Source organism: Mesocricetus auratus, unplaced genomic scaffold (assembly GCF_017639785.1).
Source record: "Mesocricetus auratus isolate SY011 unplaced genomic scaffold, BCM_Maur_2.0 Super-Scaffold_100018, whole genome shotgun sequence".
Taxonomy (NCBI): domain Eukaryota; kingdom Metazoa; phylum Chordata; class Mammalia; order Rodentia; family Cricetidae; genus Mesocricetus; species Mesocricetus auratus.
In genome coordinates, this window is record NW_024429199.1 from 20,956,865 (window position 1) to 20,975,977 (window position 19,113).

General features: G+C 45.8%; 1 protein-coding gene across 7 annotated transcripts in view; it reads left to right on the forward strand.

Moving 5' to 3' along the window:
- The first annotated feature begins 3,148 nt into the window (after positions 1-3,148).
- L3mbtl3 (L3MBTL histone methyl-lysine binding protein 3) overlaps positions 3,149-19,113 on the forward strand; it is a 106,020-nt gene continuing 90,055 nt past the window's right edge. For 3 of the 7 annotated variants that reach the window (XM_040728148.1, XM_013110247.3, XM_013110249.3), the window contains exons 1-2: positions 5,244-5,382; positions 6,980-7,064. The gene's annotated coding sequence lies outside the window, so the exon portion shown is untranslated. Of the gene's footprint in view, positions 3,251-4,006; positions 4,136-5,243; positions 5,383-6,979; positions 7,065-19,113 lie in introns of those variants that run through there. The other 4 variants (XM_040728149.1, XM_013110248.3, XM_040728150.1 and 1 more) reach the window with 3 other exon arrangements.

Consider the following 19,113-nt stretch of genomic DNA (forward strand, 5'->3'; position numbering starts at 1 on the left):
TTAAAGTGGCTCAGAAATCAGTAGGTTTTCATTGTCAAACTAAGGAGTGAATGGAAGCCCCAAAATGTGAGTGGGCCTGCACAGTGGTCCCCAGTGGTGGTGGTGCAGATAGGACAAAAATACAAACCTACAGGACTTCATTCTTGGGCATCTTTACCTGGGGGCTAGGGGCACTGACTCTTGGAGGAGGCCATCCACCACAGGCCTGTGTCCTAAAAGGCAGGACATACTTAATGTTGGGGACAAGCAGTGAAAGTTTCTGACTTGAAGTTCATGCAATGGCAGTTACTGGATGTAAAGTCAGAGGTGTTGAGTGACTGTCACTTGGGAACTCTTGAGAAGCTTCAAAATACCTTTGAAGAGTGAGTGTCATAATTTGTTTAAAATATTTTCCACGTAAAATGACTTTGGCTTCAGCATGTCTAGGAATGGACATGGGGGAGGTATGGATGGACGTTTGCTATTAACAACACTTAGATAAATTACTACTGAAGTAATCCCCTTGTTTGGGACATCTGGGGTAGCCGTAGGCCTACATCTGAAAAATGAGTTTGGTGTTCACATGTTCTGGGATGAGGCAGGGTGGGATGAGCAAGCGGCAGCAGGAGGAGATCAAGTGATGCTGGCCAGAAACATAAAGCCTTCACCAGTTCTCCAACAAATGATCAGTGGAAGGCTGAGGCAGGGCAAAGAGGCTGCTGTTAGTATGTTACCTTTCTGGGGAACTAGTGGGCCAATGTACAGATGACTGTACCACTTATATGAAGAATAAAATTCACATCTAGATTCTAATGGCATTTCTGCCTGTCTGTGGTAATGTCATTCCAGGCTTTTTTGGGGTTGGGGGAGGGGTGTGGGTCTAGCAGTTTTTAAAGTCTTTATTCTTACAGGTCTTTCTATCTCCACTATGTTGGGCCACAACAAATTTATATGAAGTTTCCACGGTGACTTCTGGAGCAGAGATACAATGTATTGTATCAAACTTCAAGCCATCTCCGTTTCTGTTAGCCAACCCTCACCAGGGCAGGTTTCCATATGCAAGGCGTGCCTTCTAAATTCTTGCCTTTAATGGGCCTTCTCTGATTGGTTGTCCTTCATAGATTCATGATAGGCCTTCATTCAGCCTGCATGTCCATCTTTCCTAATTGCTAAGGGCACTGGTCAATTATTCTTGCTACCACGGTATATACTATTTAACATAGTTGCACATAATGTTACTTTTCATCTTAGGACCTTGCAGGAAGGGTGGGTGGGCATAGCAGGAAGCACCTACTATCCCAGTCCTTAGGAAGCTTGATGTAAAGGACTGTTGTGTACCTAAGGCCAGCCTGGATTGCAATATAAGACTTTAAACCCAACCCAAACCAAACCCAAAAACCTAATAAAAAAAAGGACTATTGAATTAATGTCTATTAAAACGTGCACACACACACAATAGAAATATCACCTAAAATTATCTAGAGAACAACAAAAATGGATGGAGTTTTAGAAAGTGGAGTTTGACACTAATTTTGCTTTTCTTGTGGACAAGGTCTTAGGTTAACACAAAATTCTAGGCCTTTCTTTTTCTTGCAGTCTGCCTTTGGCCTTTTCACTTTTGGTTATTCAAGAGTTGGGAAGAAAAGGAAATTCTGGTCTGCTAATGAAGCTGTCCTGCACAGCCTTGAAGCAGATTGAATGCAAAGAGTAAAATCAGTTCTCAGGTCGTGGTCTGAGATTATCAATAGCCCCCACTAATCAGACCTTCCCTCAGGTGGCTGCATGTGCAACCCAGGAGCTTGTTTCACGAACACATTTAAACTCTGCAGGGTTAGTTAGCACCTTTGTCCCAAAGCACATGTCAAGCCATGTACCTCGATTTGGGAGTTGGAGAGCTGGTCTCTACAGTAACAGAAGAAATAGGTGGTGGTCTGTTTCTCCAGGGTAATTTCGCGGGCCTGATGAAAGAATTTAAGAGTTTATTTTCTGAAACTACTTCAAGGAACATTCCTTAAGTGAAAAAAATTCAATCAAGAATAATCTTACTTACATTTTAGGGGCAGCCTTTTTAATATGGAATTTCCTTCTGTGATATATTTAAATTCTAGGCCTTAGGCAACAATAGCAGAGAAAGGCCCCTGTACCCTTCATTAGATGCAAAGCAAACAGAACACGCTGGGGGCGGAGCGTTCCTTTACTTCCCTGCTGCTTTCCCTCTTCCCCCAGAGAAGTGTTAGGCTCGCCTCGCCATCTCAGAAATCACACGTTACTTCTTTTCCCCCTCTTTCCCTTCGCAGCCAACTCTCCTGTTGGCATCAACACATTTATCGCAACTTTAAAGACTTGGAATTATTTTGTCTGCCCCCGAACCTTGTAGGAAAGGGGGAACTGTAAAGTTCCCCAAAGCCTGTATGCAGTCGGTAGGCAGAAAACTGTCAATATCGAAATACAACACCAGCTTGATCCAGATTTGACGCGCTGACAAAGGCAGGGTTTGCTATTTAGGAGAGCTCAGCCATCTTGCCTGAGTACATTAAGCGGGCGATCCCGTCTTATTACCTAGGCACTTTACCAGGGATTTCTAAGTTGAGGTAGAACTCCCAGCGTCCCTTAGAACAGAGGCCTAACCCGCTGGAGCTGTCAATACAGATCCCATTTAGGATGCGGAACGAACGCGCAAGTTTCAGACTTTTATTATGCATTCTTCCAGTCTCGAAAAGGGCAAATTAAACTCCGTGCACGCTTAGAACTTTATTTCTTATTTTTCTTGACCTGTGGCATGTATCCAGCCCCTGGGCAGCAACGGTGTGAGACCAGGGCCCACTCTTTAATGGCTGAATGAACACATTTAACCAGCACATGGTGGATTCGCTGCTCTGAGAATTGCCTTAGAAAAAAAGTAAAGTGCACAAGCAGACAAAGAAATCTATAACCTTCTCAGTCTTTCCCCATTTGTTCGGGCCGTTCTTTGACCCAGCTCGGAAGCAACCGCGACAGGGATCGCGAAGAGATGCACCTGAACCAGTGTCTGCGGGCGGCCGCCTCGGCCGAGCCGCTCAGTCGCTGCTTTCCAGCGGCGAAGGCGCAGCAGCAGTAACAGGGAAGCCAGCGCGAGCCTCCCCGGCGGCGGCGGCGGCGGCACCGGCACCAGCGCAGTTTCCCCTCTCCCCAGCCCTGACTCTACGCGCACATGCGCACTGCGCCCGCAGCCCTGGACCATTTGTCAGGACTACTCGTGAGACGGAGAAAAAAAAAAAGAGAAAATTTGGGGGTAAGAAGCGGTTGATCGGATCTAATCTCTAATTAATCCGCAGCTCGGCCCGTGCCAGAGCCATTCATTGATTTTTTTTCTGGGTGAGGATGAAAGTTGAGAGAGCTAGAGAGGGAAGGAAGCGCACCCTCGTCTTGGGAAAGAGATCAGGGGAGGGGAAGGAGAGAAGGGGTTTCTCCCCCACTTCTCTGCGCCTCTGGGAAAGAGGAGAAAACTTAATCCCGGGGAAAAAAAGTGGGCAAGTGACTCGGAAGCGGCTGGAGGGGGAGTCTGTGGGCATCTCACTCTGAAGTAGTGAGTGCGAGTGCGAAAGAGGAACAAAAGAGAGAGAAAAGAGAAAGGAAAAAATGGGGGGAGGAGAGACTTGTATTTTTTCCTCCTTTTGCGCGCACACGGGGAAGGGTGTGGGGGGCCGTGCGGAAGGGAGCGGGCCGAGGCGGCCGCGTCGGGCCGTCGCCGGCGCGCAGGCGGCGGGATGCGTGTGGGCCCCCTTCCCCGCGCCGCCCCCCCCCCGAGCTTGTCACTTTGGTCGCTTTTTTGACACCGGGCGCGGGGTGGCGGCGGTGGGGGGAGCGCGGCGCCGCGGGGCTGCGTGTCCGGGGCGGCGCTGGGGGGGGGGGGGTTGGAGGGGCGAACGTGGAGGAGCCGCAGCCTCCCCCGGGGAGGGGGAGGCTCCGAACGCGGTCGGGCCCCGAGGCAGGGGGTCTCCGGCTTCGGGAGGGGACCGTGGGCACGATCGCGGTCGCGGCTCGGTGCGGCGGCGGCGGGAGGACGCGAGCCCCGGCGCGCCGCCCCTGCGGCCCCCTCCGCCCGTGTGGCCTTTGTGCCGGGCGCGCACCGGGAGAGCGAGCGAGCGAGCGAGCGAGCAGAGCGCGAGAAGTCCAAGTACGGGAGACCGAGGCAGTGGGAAAAGAGGCCGGGCCACTTTGCTTTCCCGGCTCGGCTGCGGAGAGAGAACGGACTGGTTGAATGTGGCATAGGCGCGTCTCGCCGGCGCGGCCGTGTGTGTGTGTGTGTGTCTGTGTGTACGTGTGTGTGTGTGTGTCGGGGTGTGTGTCTGTGTGTCGGCGTGTGTGTGTGTGTGTGAGAGAGGAGTGTGAGCGCGCGCCGAGAGGCCTCCGCGACTCGCACCGCGCACACGCACCCGCACACGCACGCACACCCGAGCCGCGGCAGGGCCGGCGGCCGAGAGTTTGCGTGTGCTCTCCCGCTCGCCACCTCCCCCGCTCGCCACCGCCGCCGACTGTGGGAGAATTTCCTAGAGATCGCCTCCAATTTCCGCCATTTTGGGAAAGTTGCACGGAAAAAAAAAAAAAAAGAAATAAAGCCTCCGCTTGATTTTTTTTTTCTCCCCCTGCCCGAGGCTGGAAAGTGCTTTTTTTAAGGGAGCGCGGCCGGCGGCGCGGGCCCGACATTGGCGTCCCCGCGGGGAGGAGGGCGCGGGGCCGGGCCGGGCACCCGCGCCGTCGCGGCGGCGTTCTTCTCTGTGCAGCGCCGCCGGTGCGGGCGTGCGAGGCGAGGCGGCGGCTGCGGCGGGGGCCGCGGTGCCTGCAACTTGTTTACGGTCGCCCGCGGCGGCCGAGGCCGGCGAGTCGGGTCCGCCCCGCGCCGCGTGCGTGCGCCCGCCGTTCTGCGCTCATGGGCTGCCGGCTGGTCCCCGCTCGCGTCCTGGGCCCGGCGGGGCCGGCCTCGCGCGGCGGCGGCGGCGGCAGCGGCGGCGGCGGGGCGGGGGGAAGTAGAGGCCGGCGGGGGTGGGGATCGGGAAGCGCAGGAGCGGAGGCATCCGCCGCGCGCCCCGCCAGCCGCCGACCGGAGGAGGAGGCAAAGTTGAGAGAGAGCGCCGGGCCGAGGGGCGCGCTGGCGGAGGGAAAACTTTAATCGCCTCCTGAGGGTGGAAAAAAAAAAAGACAAAAAGGGGGGTGTCTGGGATCCGAACCCCGCAATCGCGGCCCACCGCGCGACCGTGAGAGAAAGTTGACCGGTGGGGCGGCTTGTTCCGCGCCCGGCCCGCGAGAGGCAGAGGTGTCTGTCTGTCCGTCCGTGCTCCGTGATAGCCGGGGTGGGAGATCCAGCCGCACTGCCCGGTCGCGTGGGTCAGGGCTCTTGCCCCACCCTTCCACGGGGACACGAAGGTAAAAGTCGCTTTGGTTTCCCTTCTCTGTCCTCCTGCAGCCACCGCCCAGCTTCCTTTTCCTCCTCTTTCCCCGCTGATTTTTTTTCTTTTTTGGGGGGGGACCCGAAAAACGGAGTCTCTTTCCTTATGCAACTTCCTCGGGCGCCGCCGGTTGCACGGCCCTTCCCCCCGCCTTCTGCATCCTTCGGCCCGCTCCTTTGCCACCTCGGGGCCACCGCCAGAAACATGCATTTGAGATCACCCAGAGTGCCCAGGAGCAAAAATACATTTTTAAAAAAATGTTCTAAGTTAAGGGAAACTGATACGAGATTAAAAACCCGTGTGTGTGTTTGTGTGTGTGTGTGTTGAATTTTTATTTCGATTTTCGTAGATGGTTGGTTGTGATGTCTTTATTGGTGTAGGGAGCCAGGGAGGCTCTGTACTGACCACCTCGGTCGCGTGGATTTTTGCGCAAGTTTTTAGAAAAACACTGACTCGAGTAGAGAGCATTTCTCCGGAAAGTTTCAAGTGCAGCAAAATAGCGAGCCTGCAAAACTGGCCAAGGGGGGCCTCTAGTGGTTAAACGCACCTTTAAGTTGGCGAGGCAGAGAGCAAAGTTTGTCCTTTACTTGTAGCTGCGTAGTCCGTTTGGACGTGGAAGTAATTAGAGGACCTGAGTTAGCAGCCAGATGTGGGGAAGGATGCTGATCAGAAATAGAAAGCTTTGCAAATCAGAGAACGATGAAGTCGGAGTTTTCGGGCCTGTGATTTCCATCCTTCTTTGCTTGCATTAAAAAACAGATCCTTTTATTCTGAGATTTCAGATTGGCATACCCTAAATAAGGAAATTTGTTTTATAATTACTGTCGTCTGTAACTTTCACCGTTTTTTCCCTCTAAGAAGTCGTAGCAGGTAGCTTACTTTGGAATAAGACGTGTGCTTAAAACTTTGCAAAAAGTGAAAAGAAAAAAAAAAACCCTGAAATTTGCTTTTTATATGAGCCGATCGTTTTGTTCTCTGATACATGTGTAATTTCAAGCTAACAAGTTGTTCACTAACCTACATATATACTCGTAAAATAAATAGTACCTTCTCTTGCAAGAATGTAATTTTGATTTATGGAGTAAAAAGTTATTTCGGGGATACTTTGTATAACTTGTGATTTAAAACATTTATGTGGGCAAAAATATATGAGTTATATAACTATTTCCCAGTGTGTTTACTGTAAAGGACCTTGGATTTTAAAGGTAAAAGCCAGAGAAATGTAGTTTGTGTCAAAGCATCCTTGTAACTGCCCCCTGACTATCATACACACAAGAGAGACAAGGTCCACCTGAGTAGCCCAGGCTGGTTGGTGTTGAACTTACATCTTCCTGCCTCAGTGTCCTTAATACTTGGGTAACAGTACCCTTATTTGCTATGAGGAATTTTATTGTGTGCACTTAGACTATGGGGGTGGTGTGAATGATAAAAATTAATTGTGCCTCATGTGGAATTAGTTAATTTTATTTTAACATGCAGCGATGTTGTGTTTGAATTGTAGATTATAGATGTAAAGGCTTTATGAGAGTGTTTTGATTGTTTTTTTCTTTCTTCTTTTCCTCTTTTAAAATCAGTGCTAGATCCGTAAGTGAAGTCTTGGGGGTACACAGCAAGTTGTGAAGGCCACCAGACAGTTCTGCCTTTCACCACCACCTCAAGGTAAGAGCCACTTGTTGCAACAAACCGTTTTTATGTGCTAGCAATGCTGGACACGGCATTTGGAAATCAAGGAGAGTTGTGGGAACTGTTTTGAACATGTGAACAAGTGTGCTTGAAAAGTTAGGAAAAATGAAATTGTTCTAGTGTGTGTTTATGTTTTTGGTGTGGGTACGTGGGGAAGCCAGAGATCAATTTGAGTTATTCCGTGCCTTCCTGTATTGCTCCCCCACCCCCTTGTTTAAACCAGGTTGCTCTCTCTGATCCTGGCGTGCTGATTGGCTGGATTGGCCGGCCAATGAGCTACAGGGCTCCCTAGATTGCTATCCTCCCCTAAGTGCTCAAGTTACAGCTGAGGGTGCTTTTATGGGAGGGCACAGGATCTGAACTCATAGCTGCTTCTTCATGCTTTTGAGACTGTCACTTTATTGGCTGAGGCTTCTCCCCAGCCCCGTGTTTCTCGATATTTTTGAGGGGATGGGGTGGCTGGGCTGTTTTGAGGCAGAGTTCCTTTTTGTAGGCCTGAATATCTTGGAACCCTCTCTGTAGACCCGGCCAGCCTCCCACAAGAGATCTGCCCGCCTCTGTCTTCCAAGGGCTGGGATAAAAGGCCTGTGCCACCAGGGCCAGGCTGTTATTGGATTCTTAATTAGCATTTCAGCACCCCTTTTTCTACTGATTTGATAAAGTGAGAAACCAGAACAAAGCAGCTGTGAATGAACACATACTGTCCATAAACATACAATGGTAGGGAAGAGCTGGGAACTTTATAAATGTCTTTGCAGTTAATTAATTAACATGTAATTAACATTTAAATGTCTCCTATGGATTAAATCCAGGAGGGCCTTACTTCTGCCAGATACCATGTCTTAGGGATAGTGCATAGACTCATGAGTTTTTGAAGACATTCTATGGGGATATGGAGCTGTTGTCCAAGATCTTTTTGCTTTTCTTGGAGGGTGCTGGCTTAACCCTCCAAGTACTCCAACCCTAGTAAATAATCCAGGACCTATCTTTAGGACCAAAGTCTTTTGATGCAGGGGGAACCACAGCTGGGTTAGAATACCTAAGTAGTGCTTTCTGTTATTTATTCCGTTTCTACACCTTAATCTTCCTCTCTCCTTTTCCACTGGCTTTCCTGCCTCCTCTGTCTTAAGTACTAAAGAGTTTGCTAAATCCTCTTTGGCAGAAGCAAAAGGAAATGAAAGTTAACTTTCCTTTTAAATTTTATTTAAATTTTATTATTATTAACCCCCCACCTGTGTGTGTGTGTGTGTGTGTGTGTGTGTGTGTGTGTTGTGCGCACGAGCTTGAGTTCTTGCATGTGCATGTGTGAGTATGCATAATATTACATGTATGGGAGTCAGAGGACAGCCTTGGAGTTATTTCTTCTTTTCCATCTTTATATGGGTTCTGGGGACTGAACTCAGGTTGTCAGGCCTGAGTGACAGTCACCTTTAGCCGCTAAGACATCTCCCTGGCCCAAGCCTTCTTTTTACAAGCAGAGCTAATTATCTTCTGCAGGTCAGGTGTGGATTACAAGTGAAACGGAATAATGACCAGAATACAAGTGATTGTAAACAGTAGTTTATTGTCATTTTCTGTTTGCGGATTGACTTAAGTAGTGCAGTTAGTAGACTTCGTAGATTGGGTTCTTGTACACGTGTGGGTGATCCTGCACAGACAGTGGACAAGAACAGCTATGAGACCACTCAAACAAGAGCACAATTCCAGGGAGAGGAGTACCCCAATTTCCTGGGGTAGTCAGTGTAGTGTGCTGAATTGAAGACAGTGCTTTCTAGCCTTCATCTGAGGAGCCACTGTGGCTGTTGGTAGCAAGCTAGAATGGGGACCAGAAAACTGGACTCTGCCATCTAATATATGGTCTTGTAGGAGTTACTGGGCCTCCTTTAGCCTAGATTTTCCCCTCTGGAAAAGGGAATGTCAACATTGGTCCTTTTTTTGTAAATGAAGTTTCAAATAAAATGCAAGTGTGTGGCGGTCATTTTATCCTGTCACTGTCACCAGTTTGTGAAGAACAAGAGTCAGATTGTATAGGGTACAGTCTGGTGATTCAGTCCCTGGCTTTATTGCGTATACACTTGTCAAAAGTTTCTAGCTGTGTCTTTCTTTTACTCTTTCTTTCTTTCTCTCTCTCTCTCTCTCTCTCTCTCTCTCTCTCTCTCTCTCTCTCTCTCTCTCTCTTTCTTTCTCTTTCCTTTCCTTTCCTTTCCTTTCCTTTCCTTTCCTTTCCTTTCCTTTCCTTTCTGTTTTGCTTTTTGTATTTTGAGGCCGTATCTGTAGCCCTGACACTCTCTATGCAGACCAGACTGACCTGGAACTCACAGAGATCCTCCCACATTTGACTTAGGAGTGTTAGGATTTAAGTCCTGTGGCATCATGCCAGGCCTTGTCTGTATTTTCTTTTTATTTAAATTCCGCTTTATATTTATTTATGTCGTGAACGCCTTACATCCCACCGATCAGAAGGCCAAAGAAGCAGGTAGATATCTGTGAGTTTGAGGACAGTCTGCTATACAGAGCTAGTTCCAGGACAGTCAGGGATACACAGAGAAGCCCCGTGTCAAAAAACCCAGACAAACCAAAAAAGATTTATTCATTCATTACTTTATAAGTGTGTGTGCTTGCCTGCATGTATGTCTGTGTACCACGTTTGTGCTTGGTGACCTCCAAAGTCAGAAGAAGGTGATGGATCCCCTAGGACCGAAGTGGGTGCTGGGAATCCAACTCAGGTCCTCTGCAAGAGCAACAGGTGCTCCTAACCACTGAGCCAACTCTCCAGCTCAGTTGTCTTTAGTTTCTTAGGGGAAAAAAAATATTGGTTCTGAATGGAGGAACAATGCTCCATCATGTTGCTGGTTACAAAGTCCCAAATGAATAAGGGCTGAATGAAGGAAATGCTTCAAATAATGCCTGCTGATGGAAATGGTAGGGTGAAGGAACTATGGGTTGTATGAGGGGAATTTGTTTACTGTAATTAACATTTTGGTGGTGTAGCCTGGAAAAGAGGTTGAGAAAATGGCTAACTGGGGAGGTAGGAATGGGAGTCACTTGGGATGACAGAAATTGATTCCTAAGAATAACTGGTTTTAAGGAAAAGTTCAAATAAGACTCTCCCCAGCTGTTTTTCAGACATCCTTATTGTTGTATTGCTCATTACAGCTAACTCTCTAAAATCTAGATAAAAAAGAGAGGGAGAAATACTATGTTGTTATTTTCATCCTAATTATACTGAACCTGACAAAGCAAATCCTGACATGTTCTGGTTTTATTAGTTTTATTCCATCTCCTTTTTTATAGATTATCCAATCAATATCCTGAGGGTCTAAACACTCAGTAGTGAAGGAGAGGAGATGTACTTGTCCATTTAATTAATCCTGGAGTAATGGTAGTTATTGAGTAAACTCTGTGCTTTTTGTTCTTTTCTAATTTTATGCCTATTGGCATTTTGCCTGCATGCATGTCTGTGTACCACTTGTGCCTAGGGAGATCAGCATACATCTTAGAATCCCCTGGAACTGGAGTTACAGATGCTTGTGAGCCACCATGTGAGTGCTGGGAATAGAACCTGGGTCCTCTGGAAGAGCAGCCAGGGCTTTTAACCACTGAACCATCTCTCCAGTCCATGGTATTTTATTTTTAGGAATCAAAAGATGTCATAGGTAAGATAACCATGATTTATGGTAGATAGATCAGGATAGGGACAGTATAAGAGAAATAACCTTGTATGGTGTGTGACAGTGGAACCCATGGGTTCCCATGCACAGATAGATTATGGAGTCTTCCCCCAAGCAGTGTTTTTGGTTTCTTAACTAGTTGTTACTGTGTTTTAACAGTGTTGAAATCTGAAAGGCTAGGTATTGTTCCGGAGCTCCCAGGATGAGCTCCCAGGATCTTTAGCCCAGGAGGAGAGATAACAGAGAGCTCTGCCAATTGTAACAACTGTTGAAGTCTGTTCTAGTGTATATATAGTAATAGTGTAACAAGTGCACATTGTGCCATAGAAGAGAACACATGCTCTAGGTGTTGGAGAAGCCAGTGAGTCAGGAAACATGACCTTGGGTGCTGACTGATGATGTTGAATGTTATACATACATGCATACATACGTATATATCCCGTTTTTATCAGTCTCCAGAAATGAGTAAGCCACTTTCTAACTAGGGCTGAAGAACATCTTAGCTGTGCTTCTAGTAAAAATGATGGATTTTCTTTGACCCGTGTGTTCACAAGGGGTACTGATGAAGATTTGCTCTACCACTGTTCCTGTTTACTACTGTTGGATGGACTCATATCTCCTCAGGATTTGGGGATTATTAAAATATAGATAAAGATACTGTATTTAAAATCATTGTGTGTTCACATGTGTACAGATTTATATATGATGTCTTGACATTGAAGGGACCTATAGAAGTGGTATTTTTTGTATAGTCTTTAATGTCTGTCTGTCTGTCTGCCTGTCTGTCTGTCTGTCTATCTCTATATTTTGTAAAGTCTTCAATTTCTAGTGGAGTGATTCTCAGGGGTTGTCTTTTTACAGTTTTGAAGATCTCAGTATTATGTGTGGATATGAGTCAGTGATTGTGGCCGTCACGCAGCAGGTAGCCGAAAGGCAGTACCAGGAGTAGATAGCCCTGATGTAGAGTTGAATTTGACATGGGGTTGAGGAAACCCCATTTAGAGAACAGGTAGTTTGGAAGAAGGAAAAGAATGTGTCAAAGAAACTTGGCTGGAGTTGAGTGGTCTTGGAGAGAGAAGTAGATTTGGGGGCCATGGAGATGAATCCATGGGTAAAGGCACCTGTTGCTGAATGAGGTGGCCCCTGAATTTGATCCAATCAAGGAAGAGAACTGACGAAGGCTAACCTCTGATCTCCATAGGAGTGCCATGGCATGTGTGCTTCTAGGTGAGTGAAAAGACATGTGCATGCATTCATGCACACATGCACACACACTGTGAGAGAGAAATACCTGCAATTAAATGAAAAAAGTGGTTTGGAGGTACGAGCTTTGGTGGAAGTTAGAAGAACTGTGTTTACATTGTATGTAATATGGTAAATGCCTTCTCCATATCCATCTTTCCCACATGTACCATAAATGTTTTGTGTTTACTCAGCTCATTTGTGGAGCATCTGTTTTATATAGATCGATACTGGGGAGTAATCACATGATCAGCATTTAGCGTTGAATCAGTGAATGTTATGTCTACAGAGCTGTAGAATGTCAGTCTCATTAGCCTCAGTGTGTTTGTAATCTAGAGAGATAAGCTATACACATATGCCAGTGTACAAAATATGATTGTCAGTGAATGGGGGAGATTAAGTCACAGGTATGCGGTGTACCTCAGGATGTGCTGATACCCATGCTGACCTAGAGATAGATGGAGAGCATGCCCTGTTCAGATTTATTGTGATTCTACCAGTACCTTTCCAACTACTTAACTAGTCCGGAACATTCTGTATTATTACTTCTGCTTGGAGACAGTGTTTCACTGTGTAGCTGAGGTTGGCCTTGAACCCAGAGTACTCCTGTTTCAGCCTCCTACTGTATGAATTCAGTCCTCAGAGACACCTAGTAACTTCTTCAGATTCATTTCCTACTGTATGAAAGGAGGAAGGCCAGAGAAAATGACACTATAGGCTTAGGACTGTTTTGTTACCTTTAAATTTCTGATTTTCAAATAGCAATTCTTTGAATTAGAATAAAATCATATTTCCAGATTAACATTTTTCTCTAGTGTACTGGCTCATACTAAATGAACAATGAGGAAGGATTGGTGGGAAGAAAGTACGTATGCTTTTATCCCAGTCTCTTTCAAGCTGAGAATTGATATTGGGTTGTGCCAAAAGTCCTCTGCCTTGAAATGACACAAAGTATTAGTGAACCAGCGAAAAAGAGCAGAGTGTGGCTCAGTGGCAGATCGTTTGTCTAGCATGTGTGGGACCCCGTCTTCAGTCCTCTTTAGCACAGAAGAAAGTGGAGCCTAAGTTCACTGACAGACTGAAAAGGTGATGAAATTTACTCAACAGTCAGCATTGTAAAAGAATGTCCCTTACATTTCAAGGGACACAGACGCCCCCCCCCCCTCACACGATGCAGGATATCAGGTGGGTGGGATGATGGTGGTGGCAGTGTAGTATCCTAGAATAAAAATGAAAATGCAACCTGGGTTAGAAACCTTTCAGCAACAGTGCTTTAATTACTGGTGCCTTGTATATGTATGGTGAGGGAAGAGAAGAGTCCTTTGCTATCTTCGGGGATTCTGTGTTGCAGTGGCTACACATATCTGCTATGTGAGTTGTTCACATCAAACACGTCTTTAGTGTGGCTTAGAGAGCTGCCATCACATGTGTTGATTACAGGGTAATGGATTGTTCAAGTTTGATGGTGTCCCCTCCCACCACCCCCACCCCCCGATAAGTAGGAACATACCATTATATTGTATATATTTTTCTGGAATCAAACTAGTTCAGTTTCTAGAGTGTTTCCAATAAGGTTCTTTAGCCTGAAAAATCAACTGAGTGTTTTCCCCATCGGTTTCACTATTGACTCCCGGATAATGAATTGGTTGGTTTGCATGCCTAATTGCATGTGAGTGTTAAATAATCTAAATTATTCACCCTGTTGGTATGGTCTTACTTGGTAGATGCAGTTGAGCTGCTCAAACTGGGGATAGGAAGGCTGGCCACAAATGGTTATTGAGATAAGCTTAGAGGCATGACTTCTGTGAGAGAAAGAAAATCTGGTCAAATCTAATTTATTATGTGCAAAGGAGAGATAGAGTGTAAATGCTTCAATTTTAGTTCTGTGTTCTATAAAAACATGAAGCAGACCAAGAAGACGCTGCTTTTAGCATTGAAAAGAATTGTGGAATGAAATAAAAAGAACAAGACACTACTTTTAGCTTCTTTTCTTTTAAATTTAAGTTCATGCATATGTAGCAAAAGCATGGACGTGTCTGTGTCAGGTTCTTGTGCTTTTTCTGGCCCTTGGATCTCTCTAATGGGTGCAGAGTTTCTATTGTTGCCGTTCTAGTGTAGTATGTTGATGAGATGGAGGTGCTCTTAACATTTCTTCTGTGCTCTGAGATGTCTCCCATTCTGTACTCAAAAGCATTTGATGGGAGTTTATTAAATAGGCCGTTGGCTCGTTAATGTCAGTTAATGTGATTTCACTTTCTGTGTACATTTTCTTTTCTTTCTTGAAAGACATTTTCTGTTCCTCCTTTAGAGGAAGTAAATAGGTTAGGCCACAGAATCTCAAACACTTCACCTTCTTACAGGAACAACTAAGGGGCCGGAAGTTGAGATTTTGTAAAGGTTGCCCTTGGTGACTACTGCTTTGCATACAGTCTTCGTGACAGCACAGGCAGCAAGTCACAGAAACACCGTTATGCTACAGATAAGGTTGTTCTCACTACGATATGGCCAGCAGGGCAAGTGGAGAGCAGCAAGGCCTGACCATCCTAATTACAGCATTTATATGTAAAGGCTACGCAGATCTTACCTGACTCTTGTGTTTTCGGTTGCTCAGGACCAGTTGAGGAAAGGAGCCCTATAGCCTCAAGGATTGGTTCTTGATTGTACTAACGTTTCAGTTCTCCCATAATAATAATCTAGAGTTCTGTCAGCTGGCAATATGTGAACCTGGGCCCTCAGGGTAGAACTTATCATCTCTCCACTACAGATCCCAATTCCAATATGTGTGCAACTCAGAGTTCTTATCAGGCCGGGCGAGTAGAATATCAAAGCTGGTGTCTGTCACGCTTGATTTGAAAGGGAAATTTTTCTTTGTAGCAATATGTGTTTGTTGAGAGATGCTTCAAGTGTGAGTTTAGATCTCTCTTATCCTTATTGAATAAGCCCATTTAAGAGGTTTGAATTTAACTTCTTTTGATGTGTTCTCCTACCGCTTAAGCGAGGGGAGGTTCTTGGAGCAGCAGTGCTATGCTTCTGCCAAGCAGTGAACTATGTACTTAGCAGCCGAGTTGTCAGCTGGGCCTTTTCAATGGAGAACATGACATGGATGGATAAGTGAATTTCTTTTCGGTCTCCTCAGTGCTCTCTTCCACTAGTCTGTTGTCTCTCTACTCTCCACCCCCCTTTTTCAGTATTGAGGCTTAAATGTAGGACTTTACATGTACGATGCAAGCAGTATACCTCGGTGCTGCATCCGTAGCTCTCCTTTTTGATCTCTCTGGTGTGTGTGTGTGTGTGTGTGTGTGTGTGTGTGTGTGTGTGTGTGTGTGTGTGTGTCTGTGCGTCTGTGCATAGGTGCACGTGCATATGTTTACTAGAGCGCCGTACCCTTTTATTTGAGACGGGGCCTCATTTGCCTGGAACTTCCAGCAAGTACAGTAGGCATTTAACTAGCCAACAAACCCAAGAGACTCATCTTTCTCTGCCTCTGTCTCATCTTGCTGTGTTTCAACATGTACCACTGTGCTTTTTGATACGAGTTCTGGGGATCTGAACCAAGGTTCCCGCGGTCACAGGGCAGCCCTGCACCAACCGATCCATCTCCCCATCCCCGGTTCACCCAGTTGATGAACGTTATACCTACCACGAGTCTTTCTGAGAGAGTTTAAGAATTAGCAAATCAAGTTCTCCTGCAAAGCCTTCCTGCCTGCAGATGGTCAGGCCGCAGCGTGGGTGTTATAACCAGGGGGCAGATGTCGTCTGCCAGCTCTTCTCTTGGCGTTGTCCCGTGCACTGTGCACATCCCGAGGCTCAGGCAGAGCCTCTCCCCGTAGTCACTGCAGCGCTCTCTGGGAGGGACCCCTCCTTTATCTCTCTTCTCCCTCTATTCTCACCACAGTGCATACAGTGCTGGTGCTTTCTGGTGCCTTTGTACTTGCTCTCTGGAAAGCGGGTCTTATAAGCACTCTTGTTGACACAGAAGAACTTTTAATGTTCCCTTAGCATAAATATTAAAGAAAGGTCAGTGGTGGCTTCATTTGTGGTAAATGTTCAGAAGTTAGGTCTTAATTATGTTCATTTACTTTCAAGATATATATATTTACTATATATATGTGTGTATATATATAGTAAAAGATTTCAGCAAAACTAAGTTACTGATATTTGGGAGACTTTACTAACTTCCACATTCTCTTTGAAATGAAATCTCAAGAATCCTTGAGCTTCTTGTCCAGCCTCTGAACGACTGAATAATTACAGAGGGATTCATAATGCAGTGATATCAGTCTTGGCACAGTTATCCCCTGTCCTGCACTGCTTACAACACTTAGGCTCCCCGGGCTGGGAGCAGCATGGACAGTACAGAATAGATTGTTTTCCTTTCTTCTGGATGACCTTCCACTGTGCAAAGCATCTCAACTTGAATACTGTACTAAAAAGAAGTCCTATGTCCCTGGCAAGTAGATATTCCTATCTGTGATGAGGCGGGGGCTGATGTCCTGCCTAAAGTGGTGCCTGGAGTAAGCTGGAGAAAGATGTTTAATCCCAAGGGTTGTGGCTCCTGAGCCTTTGCTTATCACATTTATTTGATGCATAACTTTCCATTGTGTAAAATAAAAACAGATATTGAGTACTGTCTTGGAAAAAAGAGTGTTTCTTATCACAGTGACCTGGATTTTCTTACTTTTAAAATGGAGGTAATAGTCCTTTCTAGTTTTAAAAGAAAGTTATAGAGATCAAGCTAGCTTGTATTGGTGACATCCTTTAACACGAGTCTCTTTTGCCTCAATGTGTCTGTGTCCCTCTAACATTGTCTGTTAAGTACTTTGCCTGTGTATGAGGGCCCTGTGTCCGTGGTGCTTTGGGGAATGGGACATGTAGAACATCACTGAGACCTAGGAAGGTCTTATAATGCAGGGACCCAATCTTCCTCAGGATCACTTTCTCAAGACAGGACTTACAGGACTGTGGGGCTGGGGCCATTCCCAGGTTTAGACACTACAGATCTCAGCACATGTATGGGACCTGGGAACTAGATCTGAAGATAGCATCCTAGTAGTGCAGTGTAATCTGAAGATAAATAAGCTGTGTCCTATAAACCTACGCTCCATAGTGAGCCATCTGTGGAACTCCATGTACTGTGATTTGGAGCCCAAGGCTGAGTGTCTATGGAGAGAACATTGAGAGAGCACCTTCCACGTGGCTGTGAGACTCCCAGTGTAAGCCTTGCTTCTTCCAAAGGCTGCTAGGGATTTCAGTTAAATGACAAAATCTTTTAACATGCGTAAATGGCTTCCAAAACACAGTTTGGAGGGAGCAGACTGGGCGGGACATATTACCTGGCCTTTAGTCTCTAGTCTTGTTTAAGTACAATCGGACCAGTGCAGTGGCAGTTTGGGTAGTAGTAGGACTGGATGCCAGATTTTCCATCTCCCCTTGACACATTCTTCTTTATCATGGTGGAAGAATTGCTTTGGGAAGCGACCAGTAGTCTTTCCAGAGTGAGAACATGAGGAACTATGAACAATAGAAGTGCCACTTTAAAACACTTTTTATGTGAGAATTTCATATATGGATACTTTATTTACATTATTTCCCTTCTCCTAATTCCTCTCAGATTCCCCACTCCCTCTCAAATTCATGACCTTTTTAAAAATTATTGTTGTTACATACACATAATAGACGCATACACACACATATATGTATAAATATGAATACACATATATACATACAATTTGCTGAGTCCATTCAGTGTTGTTTTTATGTGTATGTTTTTAGCGCTGACTTCTTGGTATTGGTATTGGATAACCAATTAGGAAGCTCGTCCCTGGGGAAGACTGATTCCCCCTCTCTGAGTGTCATTAATTGTCTGTACTTCTACTCTAGGGGTGGGGCCATGTGAGATCTCACCTAACATGTTTCTTTTGCTGTTTTGTGAGTGGATCTTACTATGCAGCCCTATCTATTCTAGAACCTTCGTCAACCAGACTGGCCTTGAACTCACAAAGACCCAGCTGCCTCTGCCTTCCCAGTAAGTGTTAGGATTAAATGCATACACTATCACATCCAGCAAGAATATTGATTTCCATAAGGAAACAAAAGGACTCCTTCACCTAATGATCTTCAGAAAGCACTGGATTCCTGCCTCTGATTGTGGCTTCCTTTCATTGTCCTGTTACTCTTTTACACAATTGTCATTTCGTTTGGTTCCTGGTAATGATTTTTGTGCTCCTGGTTCTCTATATAAGGCATTAAGATATGTTGTCTTCTTACCCAAAGCCTAGAAAGATAAGTCTATCGGCATTAGGCAGTAATATCTCAGGCCTCTCATGTGAGTCACACACCTTGAATCATGTTCTCTGAATTTTAATGTGTTTCTGCTTTGATGTGACGCTTGTCCCATTGTATAACCACTCTGGGCTTGCAACCTTAGCATCCCTGGACCTTAATTTTGAAATTGCATCTGCTAAATGAAAAGCTGTGAAATGCAGCTTCAAAGAAAGCAAGTATAAAATGACTGTGCTCTTTAACCGGTCTCTTGTTTGTTTCTTTGTTTTGTGTTCCTAGGAACTGAATCCAGGGCATCTCTTATTCTAGGCAACCGCTATACTGCTGGACTACATCCCTGCCCTTATCTGTGTTTTTGTTTGCTTGATTATAAAATCTCTTTGTTTGTAGTATGTGTGTGTTCACATCTGTGGTCTCACATGTGTGCAGGTGCATGTGTGTGTGTGTGTGTGTGTGTGTGTGTGTGTGTGTGTGTAGGCTTGCAGTTGACATCAGATGTCTTTCTTAGTCAATCTCAACCTTGTATCTTGTATCTTTTTTTTTATTTTTGGTTTTTCAAGACAGGGTTTCTTTGTGGCTTTGGAGACTGACCTGGAACTAGCTCTTGTAGACTAGGCTGGCCTCGAACCCATAGAGATCTGCCTGCCTCTGCCTCCCGAGTGCTGGGATTAAAGGCGTGAGCCACCACCGCCCGGCTCAACCTTTTTTATCTTAAGATAGGGTCTCTGACTTGAACCCCAGCTTGCTCTGCTATTCTGACTAGCCAGCTTTTTCTGGGGTCACCCTCTTTCCACTTGCTGAGTGTTAGGGTCAGAAGAGGAGTATCATGC